Below are 23,727 nucleotides of genomic sequence, written 5' to 3'. Positions count from 1 at the left end.
CCCCCAAAAAACAGAAAAACAGCCAGAAATCACCACAATCCAATGCCATCCATGATGTTTACATTAAAGAGAGTGAGACCACACCACAGGCACACTCAGTCCATGCACCACCACCCCTGGGCAAAAGGCCACACCAGCAGCCCCCCAAAAACGACAAAAAACAATAAAATAAGCACAATCCCAGCCCATCCATGGCCTCAATTATGTTTAAATTTAAGAAGACACCCCACAGAAAGACTAGGCCCATGCAACACTCACCACCCCTGGGCAAAGGGCCCCACCAGCAGGCCCAAAAAAAGGACAAAAATCAGCACAATCCCAGCCCATCCATGGCCTAAATGGTGTTTAAATTCAACAAAACAGTTGTATCATGCACCCCTAACCAACCCTGGTCCTACTGGATACGGTGGCTACCCACAATATAATTTATTTAATGTTCTGAAAAAGTTCCAAAATTTTACTTGCAGCAACTGTAATGCCCCAAACAAACTTACTTGTGAAAGTTGATTTCTAATCCAAAAGTGATCCAAAGACAGTCAAAAAGGCCTCAAATCCAAATATCCAGCAGCACCCACAAAAAGTAATCATTCCAGCTCCAGATCCAAATGAAAGTGACCAGGAGATGGACAAAGCACTGGGAGGAGCCTGCTGGACAGGAACAGGAAGATGGAGACTGTGGGGCACTTCCTTCCTCCCCCCCCCCCCAAAATGGACTCCTTGCAAAAAAAAGGCCATGCAAATGTCAACCTGAGGAGTGATTCTGATAAAAATCATAATTTTCTGAAGGTTTATCCTGTTTGCTGGTGATTTTCTTGTGCGAAATTGCAAAATCTCTATTTCGCAAGTGCGAGATTGTTCCTTTCCGCCGCAACTACGTGTTCGCAATTGCGAACTCTCGCGAGGTGTGCTGTGCAAGGTGGCAAGCCGCGAGTACGTATTCGCGGGCGCCAAACTCCCGCGGGAACACGCAGCAAGATCTAAAATGGCGCGTCACTCGCAAAGAAAAACAACTCGGCAAACGCTAAATGACGGAAAGTGAACGCCGTGCACCACGCCGCGCGCCGCAACCAAGCAAAAAATCCGCCGCGAGCGGATTCACGGATTTTCGACAAATTCGCGAGCGTTCGCGGATTGCGGATTTGCCGAAAATCCGAAAAATCCGCGAGCGGAGCGGATTTTACGCCCATTAGCAATAGGTACTTGATTTCGGGAACCAATCACTAGTGTGTACACTATCTTTGTGCTTAATGCAGTCCCGCAGGAACACTGGAACAGTGAAGACCTCCGCAATGTTGTCCATGGTGCTGGTCTCAGAAATTCTTGCCACGGGTCCCACCTTTGTTCAGCCCGGTCTTGTAGTCCATAACCTGGAATACGAAAAACCAATGTTTTCCTTTAGGAAAAGTAAGAGTCTAACAGACTCACTTGTGCATACCAACAGTTACAAACCAGCGACCAGACTTAGTGAATTGATCTTTTACATTGAGTCCATAACAACATATCCCACCCATATGTGTAATCATTTGTCTGGTAGTTTCTGTTATTGATTGCTGTTATTGATTACTGTCACCATAATATAGCTGACTAGACTCTGTGGCCATGTGAGGCACTAACTGACGAGAACATAAGACACTAGGCTACCCTATGGTAACGCTGGATGATTGTATCAACGATTCAACCACTAGATTACTTATGCAATCACTTATCTGCACGCTAGTGTATTATTGTAACTGGCCCAGAATTAAGTGATATGGTTAGTATTCAACATCCTATTTTCTATTACACTTCTAAATAGACTTGGATTATATCCAGTTTGTTATTACCATCCTCCGAAAGGTGATGTAGTGACTACAAGATGGAATACATGCGTGTTGGGACTGAATATAAATACACATGTAGTTATAAATATCAGCTTATGTCATGATTCAACGTAAATTCCCTAGTTTCGCGGCACTTCCTGCTTTTCACACGATAAACTAGTCATAACACTACATTTCCCATCACCTCTTGAGGTCAGGGACGCGCCTACTTCCGGTTTTGACGTCACACGCTCGACACTTTAGACGGAAGTAAACAGTGCCTCTCACCCGCACTAGCTGGTACAGTAGCCACAAGCCGGAGAGCGGGTCTTTGCAATCCGGTAGGGAGCGTCCTCTGAACAAGTAAGTAGCGATTTCCCTCTAGTAAGCGCGGATCTCTACGAGCTACACTAGCCCCGCTGGAACCGTACGCCTAACGCTAGACCCTGTAATGTATATACCGATACCTATTTTTCAACTACACTTTAATTAGGAGAGTATGCCCTAGCGTCCCGCTCACTGAGTTGCCTGCGCCCAACATAATTTGGGTAAATGTTAATACAAGTTACCTAATGCTGCATGGATTATGTGAATGTACAATTCCAGAGTGCTTTATACGACTTTAGCACATGTATGTATGTATGTCTTATGAGATTTTTTGCTGCAATTGAGACTTCGACCACTGTTTTAATACTTTACTTCACACTGTCACACCATTTGAGCGAAATAGTGTGTGATGTTTGACACTAACCATTGGGTGTCACATAATGAGATTGTCACTATATACTAGTTCGAGTGACATAGAATGAAAGCTTTCGTGCTGTCCACGAATCAAGCATGCTCACTGAGCAATCAGCATGCCACACATGGGATTCTACACAAAAAATTCGGATAATGTCTGTTTCTGATAAGATCTCATATGCTAATTTTTTCCATAGATGGAGCCTGGAATTACTCACTTGTAGTACCACATAAACACGAGGAGAAACTACTCTTCCCTCGCCACATTGATAGAGTAATTGATAAAGATCAATTTCAAAATGGTCAGGCGCTTTCAGTAGATGTTTCCTAAGTTAAATTTGCCCGGCGTAAAACGCCTCTAATACCATACGAAGTTATTCAATAAAGAGGCAGGCGCTGGAGACAGGAAGACAGGAAACAAGTTTATTCCGTCGGAGTAGAACACATCAGATCAGACAACAAGGTATCGTCTCGAGGTGCTCTCTCAACCTCTCTGAGACCTGGTCTTTTATCCCCTGGGTTAAGACATGTGAACGCTCTTTATTACAACAAGGGCATTGTGAAGTATGAGAACGACATCCCCGGCACCCCCCAGTTCCGGCCCATTCCAACACATGACAACAGTAGAAGCCCTTTCCCCTCATATGATTGGGAGGGGGTTATCACGCAGCTGAGTGTTCTGCCGATTCCTTTGGAATGTGTGCGCCTGATCGAATCTCAGGGGGTGGGGACGTCATGATCAATAGTGGTCTCTTTCAGGAGAGGCGAGTGCATACAGTAGTGGGCAATAAACTGTATCCTCGGGCTAAGGGATGACCAGCGGTTTGTACAGGCAGTCGGGCTCAGAGGAAGAGGTCATCAAAGGAGGGGTATTCATGGACGGAAAGGAGGTGTTGGTCAGGCGCGGGGTGTGATTCCCTGAGACAGAGTCATGGGGGGGTTCATGACTTGTGCATGTGAGCGCGGGGGCAGCCAGGAGGCGCGGGGAAGGCTTGCAAGGTTCAGGGAAGTGTGCTGACGGGCGATCGTGAACAGGGAGACCATGGTACCTAAAATGGCTGTCGTGTATGTTCATACGTGAATCGGCAAGATGGCGTAGATGATGTTTAGTACACGAACTAAAATTTCACAGTCCTCCCTTTAACATGTCTCGCCAGCTTGTCAGTTCGGATCGATCCCCATGAGACCACGCACCTCTATCTCGTATAGGGGACTCATGTGCTCAGGTTTAAAGTTCAAAGTCTTTGGGCACATACAGTTGGAAATGAGTGCACATAAAGGTGGTAAACATTGAATACCTAGGCAACACCCACACAGTATCATGATTGGTATCAATAAAAACGTGAACAATCTCCATCCCCAGTTCTTCAAAGTGTCCCAGAACCAGCCTCCAAGCGACCATCCTTCCTGCTCCTGGTGAACCTCTGAGGACAGTCTGTGGAGGTGTTCGATTGCTTTGTAGACTGAAGGTGAGTTATCTGGCACGTAGGTGCAACAGCTGGAGCCGATGATGCGGCATGCTCCTCCGCGGTCGGCCAGAACCACATCTAGAACAAGACGGTTTTGAAGAGCCACCAGGCGGACGGCCTGAAGCTCAGCCGTGTTGTTGGCGAGGATGCCAGCGGTGATGTCAATGGTTGTTTCTAATGCCTGAGTCAGGTGTCGGATAGCGCGGCTATTTGCCATTGGTCCCCACAGAGGAACAAGTCCCTTTGCTGCATCCAGGAACTGTGCTCCGGTGGAGTCGGCTTGTTCAACATCTCCGGCGCGCTTTTGCCGGTGGTGGTTGGCTGAAGCCACATACGTGGGAGGAAGAATGAAGGCGATGTAGCACGTACCCCTCCAGCCTCTTAGGAGCCAAGTGTAAGCTTTGGTGCCACAAACAAAGTACATATTCGGGGAAGCAACAAAGGAGGGTGATCAGGTGGTGCTCTTTCATGGTGGTTGGCTGGACAGTGGTTGGCAACATCTGGTGAGCGGGTGTGCTTTCCTCCAAGATCCAGAAGGAAGTCATGAGGAGGAGGCAAAAGAGGAAGACAATGAAGAAAGCGATTGTCTTTGATTTGTGCAAATTGTCAGTCTTTGGGTTCCTGTAGTGGGTATTTCCTGTTGCTTCCGACGTCTTCTTGTCTGGCGCTTCCATCATCTTCTTATCTGGCGCTTCCATCATCTTCATCTTCAAGGTGCTCGGTAGTGGGCAGAACCACAGACTTTGTTTAGCTTCTCTCCGGGTAACCCTTGGTTGCTTTGGGTCACCGTTCTGAGATTTTTAACTTAGTCAGTGGCCTACTTAGCCGAAGCTCCCTCCTTTCGACGCAGGAAATACCCTTCTCGAGATGGCACAGTGGGATCAGAGTGTTTTGCAAGTTCAAGTGCCTCGGTATCAGGATAGCAGTTCAGTGATGGTCGGTCTTTGTTCAGGAGCTCTTCTTGGGTGCTGACGTTGTCTGTCGTGGCCAGGGTCGAGGAAACCTTTTTGCAGTGGTGTGCGTGCAGCCAGTGCTTCTTCCCCTCCACTCGAAGAGCCGTCCGAGTGGTGATCAGTACTTGCCAGGGGCCCGTCCACCGGGGTTCCAGACTCTTCGTTCGTTGAAAGTTCCGGACTAGGACATAGTCCCCCGGTTGGATATCGTGACCGGGACCCCTGGAAGCATCGGGGATGGCCTGCTGCACCTGTTGATGAATGACAGACAATGTTTTAGTTAACTTGTATAAATAATCTGACAGCAGGACGTCGGGGACGTCGTGAATGGAGGTCGGTTTGGGGGCAGTCCAGAGGTTCATAGGCCGCCCAAACACAACTTCGTAGGGGGTCAAGTGGTGCTTAGTGGGAGTGGAGCGCATCGATAGTAATGCCAGTGGAAGGGCATCTGGCCACTTAAGTCCTGTGGTGGCCACTATTTTTGACAGTTTCAGTTTCAGTGTAGCGTTGTGTCGTTCAACCAGGCCAGCGGATTGGGGGTGGAAGACCGCATGGAACCTTTGTTTTACCCCCAACCCCTTCAGGATTAGTTGGATAACTTCAGCTATGAAGTGGGGGCCATTGTCGCTCCATAAAATTCGACAAAGGCCGTAGCGAGGGAAAAACTCTTTCAGTAGTACTTTGGCAGTAGTCATGGCAGTGTTATCACGGGTCGGATAGGCTTCCACCCATTTGCTGAAGGCACATACAATGACCAATACGTACTTCAAGCCTTGGCACCTCTCTAATTGGATGTAATCCATCTGGAGGACCTCAAAGGGGTGGTCGGGGATTCCAAACCCTCCCCGGGGTACCACAGTTCCTTTCCCGGGGTTGTGTTGTAGGCAGATAAGGCACTGCTGGACCAGGCGTTTGGCTGAGTCGGGGATCTTGTTGTTGTGCCAGACTCTGGAGATGAGTTCAATCATGGGGGCAGAACCTATGTGTGCAGGGGAGTGTGCCATGGTCAGTATGGGGATCAAGTATGCATCAGGCAGCAACCAATTGTTCGTGTCTTTTGTCCACCAGCAGTCCTCATCGTCCCTTAGACCCACCCGTGCCCACTCAGTCAGTTTGTGTGGTGTGCTGGCCGATTGGATGTCCCTGATTGTTTCCCTAGCGTCGGTCCATTTTTCTGCTTGTGACCTGGTCACATACATGCGTGTCGTTGTCCTATTCTCATCTGTGGTTCGGGCAGTGGTGTCGGCCAGTGCGTTTCCCTGTCCGACTAGGTCTGTCACCTTCTTGTGTGCTTGGCATTTGATCACTGCTAATCGTTTGGGGAGAAGAACTGCTTCAATCAGGGCGGAGACTAAATCTCCGTGAAGGATGGGCGTACCGTGGGACGTCAGGAATCCCCTTTCCCTCCATAGGAGCCCAAAATGATGAACCACCCCGAAGGCGTACTGGCTGTCCGTGTAAATGTTTGCCGTGGTTCCTGCTGCTATGATACATGCTCGTGTGAGGGCAATTAGCTCTGGTGCCTGTGCGGATCGTTGTGTGATGCGAGCTGTTTCAACAACTGTTCGAGCTGTCGTCACCGCATAGGCAGCAGAGGTGGTGCCGTCTGGGAGTTTGATACAAGAGCCATCTACCCACAGTTCTCCATCAGGATCTGTGAAAGCAATGTCTCGGAGGTCAATTCTACTCCTGGTCTGTTCGTCCATGAGGGTCACACAGTCGTGTATAGGGGGCACATCGGGGTCATTTTCGGGCAAGGGTAACAGTGTAGCAGGGTTCAATGTCGTGCATCTCTTCAGGGTGATGTGGGGTGCAAGTAGAGTCAATTCGTACCCTGATAGTCGTGCGCTAGTCAGGTGTTGAGTCTTAGTCTGGTTCAAAAGGGTGTCAACTGCATGGGGCACTAATACCGTGAGGGAGTTTGAAAGCACAATTCCCTCACTCTGGCCGATAGAGACAGCAGCAGCGGCTACCGCTCGAAGGCAGGCAGGTAGAGCTCTGGCGACTGGATCAAGAGTGGCAGAGAAGTAGGCACAAGGGCGTTGTTTGGCGCCGATGGGCTGAGTTAGAACAGACAATGCGCATCCCTCCCTTTCGTGAGTGAAGAGGGAGAAGGGCTTGGAGTAATCTGGTGTTCCTAGAACGGGTGCCGAGCAAAGGGCATCCCGCAACTCCTTAAAGGATGCTTGGCATTCGGGAGTCCACGGGAGTGGGAACGGAACATCTTTGGCCAACAGGGAAAGTAGGGGTTTTATAATGAGACTGAAATTTGGTAACCATTGTCGGGAGAAAGAAGTAAGGCCCACTAATGAACGGACTTGCCTTTGTGTTTTTGGAATGGGGTGTCTAGGATGGTTTGGATTCGGTCGGGCGTAAGTTTCCTCCCTTCTTTGGACAGGAGATGGCCTAGGTATGTTACTTGGGGCTGGCAGAACTGCAGTTTCTTTTTGGAGACTCTGTGGCCATTCTCCGCAAGAAAGTGCAAGAGTTGGATAGTGGCTGTGATTGCAAGTGGAGTGGTGTCGGCCGCCAAAAGGATATCGTCAACATATTGGATCAACACCACTCCATCTGGTAGCTGGACGGCGTCCAGCTGTCTTTTGAGGGCCTGGCTGTAAATGCTGGGACTTTCAGTGTAGCCCTGGGGAGCTCTACAAAATCGGTATGAACGGTTTTTTAAAGTGAAGCCGAAGAGATAACGGCTGTCTGGATGGATGGGGATAGAGAAAAATGCATTTTTAAGATCAATAACGGTGAAGGTGGTGGCAGTGGACGGGATGAGAGTCAGGATGGTGGCGATGTCTGAGACTACGGGGTACTGTGGTACCACCACTTTGTTGACTTCTCGCAGGTCGATGATGAAGCGGTACGCTTTCTCATCTCCCTCACCTTGCTTCTTAACAATGGGTAGGATAGGGCTATTGCAGACATTACTAACCACTTCCTCTACCACTCCTGCATCTACCAAGGACTGAATAATCGCTACCAATGCCTTCTCGCCTTCGGGCGATATCCGGTACTGTGGGAGTTTCGGGAGTATTGCATCTGGTCGAACAGTTATGTGTACAGGATCGATCATCATTCGTCCTACATCCGAGTCGTTTCTGGCCCATAGGTACAGGGGTAGGGAATCGAGCAAGGATAGGTCAGCATCTGTTATGGCGTACATATGTCGTGCGGGGTAGGGTCTGGACATGCTCGGGTTGTCGTACAGGATGACTCGGACTCCATCCGGGGAACACCTAATAGTAGCTCGGAAATGTTTCAGTAAATCAATACCCATAATGGCGTCAGGGGAGTTGGAGGAGAGCAGAAATGTTGTGTCAGTGGGATTGTTTCCTAGGTCAAAGGAGATAGGTACAGACAGGGGATTAGTGGAGGGCGTTCCATCGAAACCTATCGAGGTAATGTGTGAGCCAGACAAGGGTGCCCTTGGAATCAGTCGTTTTGATAATACACTACGTGTCGCTCCAGTGTCTACCAAAAATGGAGACTTTGTACCCAGGACCTTAGCAGTGACGTAAGGACCTTGCTGGTCAACACAGAGCTCGACTGGATCCCTCCCTTGCCCCTGGCAGTCCTATGCAGAGTCGTGAGCATTGTTGCAGTCGGACTGTTGGCACTTATTCTGTCGGGGGCGGTCAAATGTGTTTGGTCTGCCAGATCGGTCATTGGTGGTGTCGCGGGTCTGCCCTCGTCCCTGCCCTCCAGTTTTGGAGCCATTTGTCATGTCCCTTGTTTCTTTATTTTTAATCATTTCCCGAAGGGCCAGGCATTGAGACTTCCAATGCCCAAATTCTTTGCAAAATGCACACTGGTTCTCATCGAGGTCGGTTCGTGGAGCGCCAGGTGTGGGGTTGCGGTCTCTAGGGGCCGAATTCCTAGGGGCATTCGACTGGTAGTTTCCCCTATATCGTTCCCTTCCTGTAGTCACTTCATGCAATTGAGCAATCATCACTCGTTCCTTTAAGTCCTTTTTCTTTTTCTCATTCGCCCTCTCGTTCTTGTTCTTTTGGTGTTCATAATACTGAGCCATCTGAAGGATAGCTGCAGGTTTGGAGGCTCCCCAACTACTCTCACTCATCTGTAACTTTTGGGAGACCTCTTGCGATAGCCCTTTTACGTAGTTTTGCACGAATAGGTGTTGTCCGGTTGCGGTGGTCATGTCTTGGCCACTGTAGTCGGAGAACACTGTTTCAAATCGGGAGAAATATTCTGATACATCTTCCTGAGGTTTCTGACGACAAGCCGTGACTACCGACCAGTCTACCTTCTTTTCTGGGATCAACGTCTTTAGCTTCTGTACTATTTTGTCGGGGAGTTCCAGTATGTCTTTTACAGGTTTCTTTCCGGGCTCTCGCTGCCTATCTAGGTCATCGAGTTGTTTCCAGGTGTGTCCGAACAGGTCTGTGTGGTCGGCTTTCCGGATTTGCTTCCACACATCAGCCGGCAGACACAACCCGAAAAACAAATCAATGTCCGATAGAGTCATTATGGTTGAGCCCAAGGCTGTGCCTAGTTCTGTATAAAATGCTGTAGGGTTCTTTTGTAGATCGGGCAGGGTTTGCCTAAAAGTTAAAATATCTTGCCGATCCCATGGTTGGTAAACCCAGTTGTACACAACCCTCCCTTTTGCATCTGCGTGTTTGATATCATCGTTTGTTCCCTGACCTCTTGGGGGAACCCAATAGGGGGCGGCTTCTCTGATAGGCATCATCGTGTTGGCTGCTTCTAATGAGGACTCAATCGTCTCAGGGACTGTGATCTTGACCTCTGGTTTCTGTTCCGCGAGGTGGCGGAAGACCTCAAGCGTTTGCATGAAGCGGTCCGTCACATCGCTCTCAGTTCCATCTCCAACATCGACCCTTCTATATAGAGCCGTCAATTTAGCAGGACCTTTATTCTGGTACCTATCCTCATACGCGTTCAGGGTGTGGTAGCTGAACCGTAAAATGAAATGCCGTCTGTGACTACCGGCATGTGAATTGTGCATATTCATCGTATATTCTTCGCTCTCCTTCCGTTCTACCAATGTTTTTGCTATCTTGTCGATTTCATCCCGCTCACCTTTGCTCAACCTATTTGGTCTGGCTGTTAGGTGCCTGCTAGTCTCATGTTCATCTGCTGTTGTTACCAATGCGGCTGGTGCGAAGGCCGTAAGAGCCGGGGCACTAGCGCTAGGGTCACCCACACCTGCACTTTGAACTGGTGAGTGTTGTGCTAGAGGCTGGCTGGGAGCATAAGGAGGAGGCATGTAGATAATTGGAGGACCGAGCAGTAACTCGTCATTTGCCCGCTGTTTGGAGGGCATCTCCGGGTAGAGCGCAGAGGTGGTCCTGACAGGGCATTGGCCTGCCAGTCCTGATTCTTGCGTTTGTTTAACTTCCTCTCTTCTTCTTATTTCTTCATCTAGTTCTTTTGCGGCCAGATGGGCTGCTTTTCGTAACTCTTTCACTATTTTTGCTTCTTCTCTTTTCCTTCGATGTTCTGCTTCTTTGCGCCACATGCCAATACTATCGAGCATAGTGGGCGTTGCCTTGTTTATTTTTACAGCTGCTTCTAGTGTTTTTATTTTATTTTCATCAAAAGAACCTATCAGTGGCCACTGACTTTCAGGATCCTTTTTTGTATATTTATGCCATAACTTACTATAAGCTATAGCGACTAGTCCTTGCTTAGTAAACATGTCCTTATTAGGGGTGCCTTCCAGTGGAGCTGGATGGTTCATCTCTAATAAGCGGTCCGAGCTGACCCAACTATTAACCAATGGGGAGAAGATAGGCATGACGGATTACAATGGGGGGCAAAAGCCTGCACTACCTATCTTTTCACTATTTGCAAAGACTGGACAGAATATTCTATTCTACGCTATTTGCAAACAGAGAATACCTCCAGAAAGAACCAATTCCAAACAGTCAATGTTTGGACAAACAATCAATCAATGAGGAATGAAATAGGCACGACGTGTTAAAGGCTTGAGTTGCCTACCCTTCACTATCTGCAGAGGGAGAGAGAATATTCCTATTCTTCCCCGTTTGTAGGCAGAGAAGATCCTTAAGAGAACCAACTTCGAACAATTCAGTGCTCGATTCAATCAATCAATCAATGAGGAGAAAAATAGGCACGACGTGTTAAAGGCTTGCGTTGCCTACCCTTCACTATCTGCAAAGACTAAACAGAGTATGGCGATTCTGTACTTGTTTGCAAATAGAGAATTTCTCAGAAACAGTCAATAAGTAATACTAGTATTTTCAAACAATCAATCAATCAATTTCGCAATTTGTCGTGTGTCACGACCTTACCCGGACCGCATGGACAGTTTCTCGTCTTCCGCTTCCAGCGCCCGATTGTCCTCTATTCTCTTGTTGCTATCGCGGCACTCCTGGTGGTTCCCAGTCAGGACCGTAGATCACTCGGGAGAGGTCAGCTCGGAATCAGTGAAGTTCAGATGATCGGCTGTCAGACGAGGGTCTATCGGACAGGAGCTCTTCCGATCGTTGCAGTTGTTCACTCTGTCGTCGGGACCTCTCCCACTGGATCCACGTGTCGCTGATGGGCCCCGCGTTTGGGACGCCAATTGATAAAGATCAATTTCAAAATGGTCAGGCGCTTTCAGTAGATGTTTCCTAAGTTAAATTTGCCCGGCGTAAAACGCCTCTAATACCATACGAAGTTATTCAATAAAGAGGCAGGCGCTGGAGACAGGAAGACAGGAAACAAGTTTATTCCGTCGGAGTAGAACACATCAGATCAGACAACAAGGTATCGTCGCGAGGTGCTCTCTCAACCTCTCTGAGACCTGGTCTTTTATCCCCTGGGTTAAGACATGTGAACGCTCTTTATTACAACAAGCGCATTGTGAAGTATGAGAACGACATCCCCGGCACCCCCCTGTTCCGGCCCATTCCAACACATGACAACAGTAGAAGCCCTTTCCCCTCATATGATTGGGAGGGGGTTATCACGCAGCTGAGTGTTCTGCCGATTCCTTTGGAATGTGTGCGCCTGATCGAATCTCAGGGGGTGGGGACGTCATGATCAATAGTGGTCTCTTTCAGGAGAGGCGAGTGCATACAATAGTGGGCAATAAACTGTATCCTCGGGCTAAGGGATGACCAGCGGTTTGTACAGGCAGTCGGGCTCAGAGGAAGGGGTCATCAAAGGAGGGGTATTCATGGACGGAAAGGAGGTGTTGGTCAGGCGCGGGGTGTGATTCCCTGAGACAGAGTCATGGGGGGGGGTTCATGACTTGTGCATGTGAGCGCGGGGGCAGCCAGGAGGCGCGGGGAAGGCTTGCAAGGTTCAGGGAAGTGTGCTGACGGGCAATCGTGAACAGGGAGACCATGGTACCTAAAATGGCTGTCGTGTATGTTCATACGTGAATCGGCAAGATGGCGTAGATGATGTTTAGTACACGAACTAAAATTCCACATAGGGAGTTCCACCTCTTTAGTATCCCCACACATAAGGGGGTTATTGATCATTGCCCTGAAGAAAGTCCAGGACCTTTATGGCCTTATCAGGACTGAAACATGTCGGCACCTCACTAGGGTCATAGGACCATAAAAATCCTAACAGACCCTCTTTTTACTTATTTTTTAACGACCCAACCAGACCCATGAATAAAGGGATACCAGGGGTCTGATTGAGGTATTTTATATATACCCCTTTGCCTTCATTATCACAAGAGCTTCCCAACACCGTGGTTGAGCCCACCCCGACCTGTAGGAGTCGGGGTGACCCAATGATGAAGCATGACACCACTAGGGTGTGTGAGGGTAACTAAAAACAACTAGTGTTGCCCCCCCATATACACAGATATGTTTAGCATATTGAACTCATCCCTAGTTGGTTAGTGTTTAATCCCACCTTGCACACTGATATGATACCTACATTGAACTATCTGTTCTTTCGATAGGTTGCTGTTGGAGTATTTATTGTTGTATGGCCATGGGATACTCCCACTGCCCGCCCAGCACAGCTACTTCCTCAGTCGGCACCTATTGTGGTGGCGGCAGAGCCGACTATATTTTGAAATGGTTGGGGGATTTGGAATCCGCACCAATTCCCCTGCAAGCCCCAGCTGGCTTTCCAGCCAGCACCCATTTTGGCTCTTTTACTTGGCTCCCACCGCTGCAAGAGCAGCTTATTTCTCTGCTCCTCTCCGACAGGAGCGAAGTTGTGTTACCTGCCCAGGAGTATTCTCTACCCGCATTCTCCCAGGCAGGGAACTCTAGAGCCCATGGGGCCCCCAAGATACTGCAGCAGTATCATCCCCAGGGCAATTTACAGCTTGGGGAAGAGGGGCTCGATATCCCTCCCCCAAAAAAACACTGGCTCCTCGGGATGGGGTACCCGGGGTCCTCCTATGGCTTGGGGTGTGGGGCCAAACACACCCTTCCCCAAAGTAACAAAGTTGTTCCCTGGGACGAGGTCTCTGAGGTTTTTCAAAGGCTCATGGAGGAGAGTCAACCAACTCCTCCGCTTTTATAAAAATATCATCTGAGAGAAGGGGTCCACGAGGCCTTCTGAAGGCTCATGGCGGTGCACTTCCCCAAACCCATATAAACGCACAACAGGGGATGAGGTCCCCAGGGTCAAAAATTGGCATGATGCCCTCCCAAATAAAAATAAATGTGCTAACTAAGCCCTCTGGGCTACTGGCCTGCCCGTGGGGGCCGGGGGAGTTGTTAAAAAGGCAGAAACCAACCTTTTTTTAGGGCTCGGACTCCTCCCCACTGTAAGTGGGGGAGGAGTTTCGAGATCCTAATGTTATAAGAAAAAAAAGAAGAAGTATCCTTAGGGCCTTGGTGAGAGGAATTCCACACATTCCTTAGCGTTTTCTGTCATCTGGCCAGTGATTCGTCTTCCTTGTGTTTTCGTTTTAATAGGCTTGAAGTGATAGGGTAAATGTAGTTTTGTTCCGCCATTTTGGGCATATTTCGTGCGTGCTTGCGCAAAGAAGTACATAAATTATAATTAGGAGCTGTCAGGGTGCCTCCGTTAGTGAATCCAGATGGCCGGGCGCGTTCACAATTCTGCAGCGCTCAGCGCGCAGCTTCCTTGTTCTTGTTTATTATTTGAGAAGAAGGATCGACTTCCCTTGTAGTGGATCGGGAAAGACAGGGAAAGAGATTTATAACAATACATGGGTGCACTGAATTAGAAACGACAGCTCCTGGCCCTCTCCTCCCTTGCGCCCACCGCAAAGATGTCTCAGCTGCGCTGAATTAAAAGTGCATGAGGTTTTGAACATTTTTTTTCTACGCGCTCAGTTTCTTTTGACAACCTTCCCTGACTGCATCAAGGGAATGCTTTGTAGCCGGGGGGTGACAACTGCTACCAGCGCCAGTTCACGGCCGATGCATAGAACTGCAGTAAAATGTCACATCTGACATTTGAATCACTGCCCCAGAGCCTTTGTACAGTCAGAGCTGCCGTGTGGTATTTCTAGCTGTTGCATTCATATAGATTCTGCCCCGCCTCTCTCCTCTTCCGCTAACATTTCTGAGCTGATTCCAGGTAGACTCAAAAACACTTATCACGTCAAACAAATCTACTCCCTAAACCACGTCATGCGCACTTTATTTACATTAAATGCACATCCGCAAGGTGTTTAATGATGTATTTGTGACGCTGACGTTTATTCTTCGTCAAATCAGGTTGTGGTTTGCTTAAAGAGACCGTGTTGGTGAAGGATAAGTGACTCGCATTCTGTAGTTTGTTATCAACTGGCAACTACATCTTTTCTGAATGGATTAGCCAAAGTGTTTTTTCTAACAAATACTTCCGACTTAATTTGTTTTGTCACTTTGTATAAAAACCCTGTTTGTAAAATCTTTAGAGAAAAGAAAATCACCGCAAAAAAAGGGTGGCAGACAGTTTTCAGCCCAACAGATGGCTAACTTCTAGAAGCAACTACGTGATAATAAAAATAAATGGAAGTTAACTAACATTAGCGCATGGAAAGACGGCAACCGACTTGTAAAGCAACCTTTCAGGAGTAAAAGACTTGATTCGCGTTCCTAGTTTCCTTGTAAATAAACAGGAACTACGTTGTGGCCCCATTTTAAGGCAGGCAGGTCGGTGTTCAGCCATTCCCAGGAAATGATGAGGCAGATGGGCCGCGCCCGGCAATGGTTGTTCTCACATTCAGTAACTAGAAATGCTTGTGAGGAGTGTCACTATCAACAATGGTCCCCAGCTGCAACTCATTGTAAAGGGCCACATCCACTAATAAGGTTCATCACGATGCGTATCTATGGCAACAGACAATAGTAAATAGAACTGGGGTGCCCTCTGGTTTACCGATAGAGCTGCAACTGTTCCTTTTCATCTACCAATAATCTGATAAAATCACGTGATTGGGTTCTTTTCAGGTTACTTCTTGTTTACCGTTTTTCCCACCATTGAAAACGCAAAAAATTGCATCATTTAAGGTTTCTAAGAATTGCTTACGTTTTAACGTAGTATATTCCAGTGATGCTGTCTTCCTTATGCTCTTTATACACTGTGAACCTTCGTTCTTAGGCTCTATCAGAAACCGTCAATTTCACAACATCACCTTAATACAAAGTTACAAAAATGTAAAAAAAAATACATTGTATAATATTTCTAAAAATGGATGCCAAGTCTGTGCATGTAACATGTTATATTTTCATAATGCAGTTTTGAGGTGATATTGGTATTTTTAAAAGGCAGTGTTCAATCTTGGGTCAATCAGAAACCCTCAATAGCTTGATAAGCCCATATAACATACAGTTTAGCTGGCTGTTAACACGTACTGTAACTATCATGGCTGTACACAACAGACAATGTTTCATAAAACAGAAAGTCTTCACAGATATAATCTATTTCACCCAAATGTGCCACAGTTCCAAAAGAAAGGCCTTAGTGACAACGAAGTGCAGAGTGCAGTTTGAGAGTGGAGAGTGCAGATTGAGAGTGCAGTTTGAGAGTGCAGTTTGAGAGTGCAGTTTGAGAGTGCAGATTGAGAGTGCAGTTTGAGAGTGCAGTTTGAGAGTGCAGTTTGAGAGTGCAGTATGAGACTTGAGAGTGCAGATTGAGAGTGCAGATTGATAGTGCAGATTGAGAGTGCAGAATCAGAGTGCAGAGTGCAGATTGCAGTTTGAGAGTGCAGTTTGAGAGTGCAGTTTGAGAGTGCAGAGTGCAGTTTGAGAGTGGAGAGTGCAGTTTGAGAGTGCAGATTGAGAGTGCAGTTTGAGAGTGCAGTTTGAGAGTGCAGTTTGAGAGTGCAGTTTGAGAGTGTAGTTTGAGAGTGCAGTATGAGAGTTGAGAGTGCAGTTTGAGAGTGCAGTTTGAGAGTGCAGTTTGAGAGTGCAGTATGAGACTCGAGAGTGCAGATTGAGAGTGCAGATTGATAGTGCAGATTGAGAGTGCAGAATCAGATTGCAGAGTGCAGATTGCAGTTTGAGAGTGCAGTTTGAGAGTGCAGAGTGCAGATTGAGAGTGGAGAGTGCAGTTTGAGAGTGCAGTTTGAGAGTGCAGATTGAGAGTGCAGTTTGAGAGTGCAGATTGAGAGTGCAGAGTGGCAGTGAGTGCAGACTGAGTGCAGAGTGACAGTGAGTGCAGACTGAGTGCAGAGTGACAGTGAGTGCAGACTGAGTGCAGAGTGACAGTGAGTGCAGAGTGACAGTGAGTGCAGAGTGACAGTGAGTGCAGAGTGAGTGCAGAGTGAGTGCAGAGTGAGTGCAGAGTGACAGTGAGTGCAGAGTGACAGTGAGTGCAGAGTGACAGCGAGTGCAGAGTGACAGCGAGTGCAGAGTGACAGCGAGTGCAGAGTGACAGTGAGTGCAGAGTGACAGTGAGTGCAGAGTGACAGTGAGTGCAGAGTGACAGCAGAGTGACAGTGAGTGCAGAGTGACAGTGAGTGCAGAGTGACAGTGAGTGCAGAGTGACTGTAGAGTGAGTGCAGAGTGAGTGCAGAGTGACAGTGAGTGACAGTGAGTGCAGAGTGACAGTGAGTGCAGAGTGACAGCAGAGTGACAGTGAGTGCAGAGTGACAGTGAGTGCAGAGTGACAGCAGAGTGACAGTGAGTGCAGAGTGACAGTGAGTGCAGAGTGACAGCAGAGTGCAGAGTGACAGTGAGTGCAGAGTGACAGTGAGTGCAGAGTGACAGTGAGTGCAGAGTGACAGTGAGGGCAGAGTGACAGTGAGGGCAGAGTGACAGTGAGGGCAGAGTGACAGTGAGGGCAGAGTGACTGTAGAGTGACAGTGAGTGCAGAGTGACAGTGAGTGCAGAGTTACAGTGAGTGCAGAGTGACAGTGAGTGCAGAGTGACAGCAGAGTGACAGTGAGTGCAGAGTGACAGTGAGTGCAGAGTGACAGTGAGTGCAGAGTGACAGCAGAGTGACAGTGAGTGCAGAGTGACAGTGAGTGCAGAGTGACAGCAGAGTGACAGTGAGTGCAGAGTGACAGTGAGTGCAGAGTGACAGTGAGTGCAGAGTGACAGTGAGTGCAGAGTGACAGTGAGGGCAGAGTGACAGTGAGGGCAGAGTGACTGTAGAGTGAGTGCAGAGTGAGTGCAGAGTGACAGTGAGTGCAGAGTGAGTGCAGAGTGACAGTGAGTGCAGAGTGACAGTGAGTGCAGAGTGACAGTGAGTGCAGAGTGACAGTGAGTGCAGAGTGACTGTAGAGTGCAGAGTGACTGTAGAGTGCAGAGTGACTGTAGAGTGCAGAGTGACAGTTAGTGCAGAGTGACAGTGAGTGCAGAGTGACAGTGAGTGCAGAGTGACTGTAGAGTGAGTGCAGAGTGAGTGCAGAGTGACAGTGAGTGCAGAGTGACAGTGAGTGCAGAGTGACAGTGAGTGCAGAGTGACAATGAGTGCAGAGTGACAGTGATTGCAGAGTGACGGCAGAGTGACAGTGAGTGCAGAGTGACAGTGAGGGCAGAGTGACTGTAGAGTGAGTGCAGAGTGAGTGCAGAGTGACAGTGAGTGCAGAGTGAGTGCAGAGTGACAGTGAGTGCAGAGTGACAGTGAGTGCAGAGTGACAGTGAGTGCAGAGTGACAGTGAGTGCAGAGTGACAGTGAGTGCAGAGTGACAATGAGTGCAGAGTGACAGTGATTGCAGAGTGACAGCAGAGTGACAGTGAGTGCAGAGTGACAGTGAGTGCAGAGTGACAGTGAGTGCAGAGTGATAATGAGTGACAGTGAGTGCAGAGTGACAGTGAGTGCAGAGTGACAGTGAGTGCAGAGTGACAGTGAGTGCAGAGTGACAGTGAGTGCAGAGTGACTGCAGAGACAGTGTGTCAGGGTGCACATTGTGTGAGTGTGCAGAATGAGTGTGCAGGGTAAACAGTGTGTGACTATGCAGGGTGACATTGGGAGTGTGCGGGTGAGCAGTGTGTGAATGTGTAGGGGCAGTGTGTGAGTGTGCAGAAAACACCACACACACATACACCACACACACATAACGCACACACAAACCACACACCTCAGTCTCTCAACACCACACACTTGTCACCACTCAACACAACACACTCACCACCACACTCACTCCCCAGGCTCACCCCCACAGACTCACCACCACACACTCACCAGCACACAGAAAACAACACACACAACAACACACCCCCAGCCGTCAATGAATGCTTTCACCATGCACAAACACCAACAACCATCATCCATCTGTGCACGCTTTTACCAAGCACACACCCACCAGCCGTCAGTGCACCCTTCCACCAGGCACACACACCTCCAGCCGGCAGTGCACTTTTCCACCAAGCAATCGCAGTATGGTACACTTTACTTTTAAACATATTCATATAAAGCACAGCATGCCACCATTGGTAAAATTACAATTCAACCAAGATACTTCCACTACACACCACATACACACACTCCATAACACATGGCAAAAAGACATTGGCATTTACAATGCCATTAGCTCAAACTCAAATAAATCCGAGCCCGATTGCATTTCTAATGCTTGTGTTTTTATTGGCACCATGGATCCTCCACAGATCTGTGTACCAAATAAAAACATATTATGTTTTTTGCTCTCTGCAACCCCGCCACCAGGCCCAGGGGGCAGGGTGTCCCTACTTTTTGTAGGACTGTTCCCATGAGGCACACGGTCAAGTCTAATTTGCATATAGCTCGGTCTGAACTGGGGTGGCGAAGTGAGCTAAAGAACAATGATGGATTCAAACCAGTTCTGTGAATGGTGGTGAGTGTCTGAAAAGTTTCAGTGCTCCGTCCATGATCTCCTTGTTTTTGCCTTATATTTTCAATGCCACCAGTGAATGGAATAGGGCAATAGAAGGGGGATTGAGTAACCCAGCAAATGTGTTAATTTAGATGGTGGGTAGAAAGGTGCACGGGTAGGTCAAGTGCTTTGGCTAGACACGTTGTCTGTTTTTAACATTTACAAATCGTTATTGCAGTTTTTCAGAACATTGCAATATGAATTATGTTAAGCACACAACAGAACTACATTGACACATGAGACATAATAACACGTCTAAATCAGAATACTAGAGATGCTATTTCATTCCACAGAATAGATGTGGCATATTTTCCAACAATGTACCAGAAGCATTCCACAGTTATATCAGAGTGGATAAGTTGGACATTTTTTTTTTCTCCATTTTTTAAACAAGTAGAAAAAAGTACTCTACATACTTATGTCTCACTTCAATCGCAGTGGAAAGAGTTGAATAAAATGCACCTTATCTTGACCCACTGCCTAATATAATTAATAAAATGTCTCAAATTGTATGTCCAAGCAAAACGAGGAAAAAACCACTCATATATTTAAATACAATGATCATTTCTATGATGATATTATTAATCATCAATTCAGTAGCGTCTCTAGAAATTATTTTTGCAGGGGCACACAACAGGCCACATATAACACAAGTGGGGCCACCTACAATGGGCAATCATGAGAATTGTGCATGTGTGTTTAGAATATATGTATGCAATATATGCATGTATATGTGTAAATCTCGGTTAAACGCTTGCAGCCTTTTTCTCCTCACGTCTTTCTGAAACTCTTCATTTGCTGACCTGAATATAAGATGTTACCGCACATGCATTTACCACGCATGTAATACGACACTTTACTTCTACCACGTGTTGTATTATTATGAGTGATTATCACACATTTTTCGTGGTCACAACTGATATTTATATGTATACATATATCTTTTTTTCTTTTTATAATTCTTATAAACTCCTCCTCCCCATTCTACTACACTAAAAAACACCTTTATCCATCTCTCAACTCATGAAATCCTATGAACACTTTACTACCCTGCACACTTACCCATCTCCGAATGCTATAAAACCTATACTACCTCCAACCCTTGTGTATCCCTGAATCCTAAAAACCCTTACGACCCCAGTTCCCTCCTTCCCTGTACCATACAAACCTCCCAATATCCTGTGCCCTTACTCATCCCTAAACCCAAAGAAAACCTTATTTCCCCTTACAAATACCTGAATCCTATATCTTAAACAACCCTTAAAACCCTGTACCTTTACCAATACCAGCCCTAAAAAACCCTCACTACCCCATACCCCTACCCATCTCTGAACTCTAAAAAGCCCCTTCTAGCCTCTACACTAACCTATCTCTGAACCCTAAAGCCCTTACAACCCATACCCTTACGCATCCCTGAACCTTAGAAGTCCTTTATTATCCTTACTACTCACTACCCTTACCAATACCTTAACCCTAAAAACCCTGATAGCCCAGTAACCTTCCCCATCCCTGAACTATTAAAACCGCTTACACCACTTACTTCTCCTCATTGAAATCCATGACAAAAAAAGCGTACCTGCATGGTAAAGTTCTGCATTATAAAGTGTCAGCAAATGGCATGCGCAGTACTTACCTATGTAGTAATGGCAGCATTGTAAATGTAACATGTAGTAATGCTTGTGTGTTAAAGACTGTATACTGAATAGCTCACCTGTTTCCTCTTTAGCACACCTCTTTCTCTCTGTCCTGCACTATGGGTGGGTGAAAATTCCACTGGAATTTTTTGCTGTGGGCCGCTTGCGAAAGTTAAGTTGGTGAGTGCAATAGAGAATTTAAGTCCCCTAGTTCGATTTTCTGGAGCTAGAACACCACAAGGGAAGGTTTTATCAATGCAGGCGGTCTCAGCTGGTCACGACAGTTCACGTTGAGAAAGCTGCCGCTTGAGTAGAAAATCAAATTGAGTGGCAGAAAGAAGCAGCTTGCCACATGGTGCTGTTCACGTTCATTTTACAGAGCAGATTAATCTCCCAGCGCTAAAATCTGGGTGGGGAGCGCAAAGTGCCAAATTCCATCTGCTAGTGAAAAAACGTGCATTATTGAGCTGTTTTGAAGCCACAAGATCCCACTCCATGTGCTGATTTTGGCCCTGAGGACTTCATACCCTGGAGCCCGGCCACTTGCTGCTGTGTGCCCTAGAGCAGACCCAGAACAGACATTGTGCAGCGCTGCAGACCACAGGGGAGCCTCAATGCCCCCTGCCGTCCCTGCTGGCTCCTCACCTCCATCATGAGCTAGCATTGCTCCCGCATGCAGCGAGCAGCCAAAAATGCTGCTCCCTTTTTGTGGGAGCAACTCTTTCACTTGTTTTTCTGCCTGCTTGACAGATGAAAAGTCTGGGAGTGGACTTGCTGTTTGATGTCTCTTGGTGGGAGCTGTCACAGCTCCTGCCAAGTGACTGCAGACTGTCCAGAGGGTGGGCACCTCGTGACATACGGAGCTTGCCCTGGGGCGTTGGTGGTCTCCAGGGCCATTAAAGGCTGCGGGAGGGGGGCCGTACTGCCCCCTCCTTTTTTATTGGTGAGCCTGCTCCAGGGAGGTTTTGATCCCCGGGGGAAAACGGCCCAGGATGTGGGATTTCTTAGAGGCTATGTAGAGAGCCTTCCTTCCTATATAAGGGATACTGGTCATTTTTTTAAAAAACTCAGGGAGATCACTTGGAACGATACATATTGTTTCATTGTTATGGATATTTGCTCCTTATACACCAGCATAAATCATGAGGACGGCCTTAGAGCTGTCCAACAATATCTTTCCAATAGAGATGTTAGATTCAACGAACATAATAAGATGTTGTTGACCATGATACGTATATGCTTGACTAATAATTACTTTCTCTTCAATAAAGAGGTCCACCAGCAGCTCCGGGGCATGGCGATGGGAGCATGCTTCTCCCCCAGCTATGCATGTTTACATGTAGGCTGGTGGGAGGAGCATGTTCTTCGCCACGTCCAAGGTGGCTCGTTCATGGACAACGTCATAGAGTGGAAGCGGTTTATTGACGACGTCTGTGTAGTTTGGAAGGGATCTGTCGAATCTGCACAGGAGTTTGTTGATGTCATCAATGACAATACACTTAACTTGGAGTTTACACCCCACATTAGCAGGGAGAGAATATTTATTTATTTATTTATTTTATTCGATTTGTATAGCGCGTTATAACCCAGGGGTCTCTAAGCGCTTGTCCAGTAAGCACAGCAGAAATCCTAAAAGGGCCCGTCCCAAAGAATTATAGCCCACCCCAGGCCTTCTGGAAAAGAACGGTTTTTAACTTCTTCCGGAAGGACAACAAATTAGGTTCCTTACGCAGATCCGCCGGTAACTTATTCCAGACAGCTGGGAGGGTGTTAGAGATGGCCCGACCGCCCACTGTCGCCAGTCTAAAGCGTGGTTGGGAAAGAAGGGTTGCTTCCGCAGATCTTAGCGCCCTACCCGGTTTGTATGGAATCAGGCGGGTCTTAATGTATCTTGGTGCCTTGCCATAAAGCGATTTATGTGCAATACATAATCCTTTGAAGTGCACCCTCTGTCTTATTGGGAGCCAATGCAGCTCACGCAAAAGTGGGGACACATGCGTGCTCCTGGGTTTCTTATGAGTGAGCCTAGCGGCATCATTCATCACCACCTGAAGTTTGTCCAAGAGTTTTTGGGGCAATCCTAAATAAAGCGAATTGCCGTAGTCCAGCCTTGCTAAGATCATTGAGAACACCGCTCGTCTCAAGGTGGAATAGGACAATAGTGGGGCAATTTTCCTAAGTTGCCGGAGCAGGCCGACACAGAATTCCTAGATGTAGAAGTTTATATCAATGACAATAATATTCACACTAGACTTCATAGGAAGGCAACAGCTGGGAATACACCTCTTCATGCTACCAGTACACACCCCAGACACCTCATCAAGAGCATCCCCTACGGGGAATTTTTAAGAATCAAAAGAATATGCAGCAATGAAAATTATTTAATTACGTGCTTTAACGAATCTGTGCAGAGATTCCTAGTTAGAGGCTACCAAATGGCAGATTTAAAATCTGCTCTATCCAAAATAGATAACCATCATGACTCAGCTGCAACTTCTAGTGTAGAAAGATCAAGCACGTCTATCGCACTGAGTGAACCTAATTTAGAAAAAGCTCCAGTCAGATTAATAACAACCTATAGTTGTCACCATAGATTGGTCAGATGTATTATCAGTAAGAACTGGCCCATTCTTAAATCTGACATTACAGTAGCACCTGAATTAGGAGTCTAACCAGCCATTACATTTAGACGGGCTCCCTCCATGATGGATGCCCTGGTTAAATCCAGCCCTAAAGTGACAAAGGAAATTGGCTGTCCAACAGGACCAGAGAGCATGTAAATTTGGAATTAATAGAACAGAATTTTTGGATGCCTTTTCCCCTGACGTGTAAAATTAAAGGATTTTTCACATGTAAAACTGACTTTGCTGTCTACATTTTAGAATGTACATGCCAGTTACA

Source organism: Lissotriton helveticus, chromosome 5_1 (assembly GCF_964261635.1).
Source record: "Lissotriton helveticus chromosome 5_1, aLisHel1.1, whole genome shotgun sequence".
Classification (NCBI taxonomy): Eukaryota; Metazoa; Chordata; class Amphibia; order Caudata; family Salamandridae; genus Lissotriton; species Lissotriton helveticus.
Note: the sequence above shows the minus strand (reverse complement) of the source record.